The sequence below is a fragment of the Plasmopara halstedii genome (assembly GCF_900000015.1).
Source record: "Plasmopara halstedii genome assembly, contig: Scaffold_2061, whole genome shotgun sequence".
Classification (NCBI taxonomy): Eukaryota; Oomycota; class Peronosporomycetes; order Peronosporales; family Peronosporaceae; genus Plasmopara; species Plasmopara halstedii.
In genome coordinates this window covers 513,296-513,630 of record NW_020188969.1, presented here as the reverse complement: position 1 = coordinate 513,630, position 335 = coordinate 513,296, and positions in this window count along the sequence as shown.

The following is a 335-nucleotide window of genomic DNA, read 5'->3' as shown; positions in this document are numbered from 1 at the left end:
GTATCTGTGTGGTCTATGCTACTGTCAGCTGACTGCTGATACCGCTTCAGCGGATCGTATCAACAATAATGTTGGTCACATTGACGGTAATATCTTGGTCAGCTGCGTTAAGCGCAACACCGCTCGAAAACATGTCGCTTAAGGGGTTTCGAGTTCAACTCGGATAGACTGGTCTACTAAATTGACTTGGAGGAGAAGGATATCTGTTTTAAGATCGAGGCCAACATTGCTGGAGGTCCATCTATCATCTTCAATCGCTACGCTAAGCGTAATGAAGCGAAGATTTGCGGTGGTAAGGTCTGTAAGAAATTTATCGATACGACGCTAACGCTTTA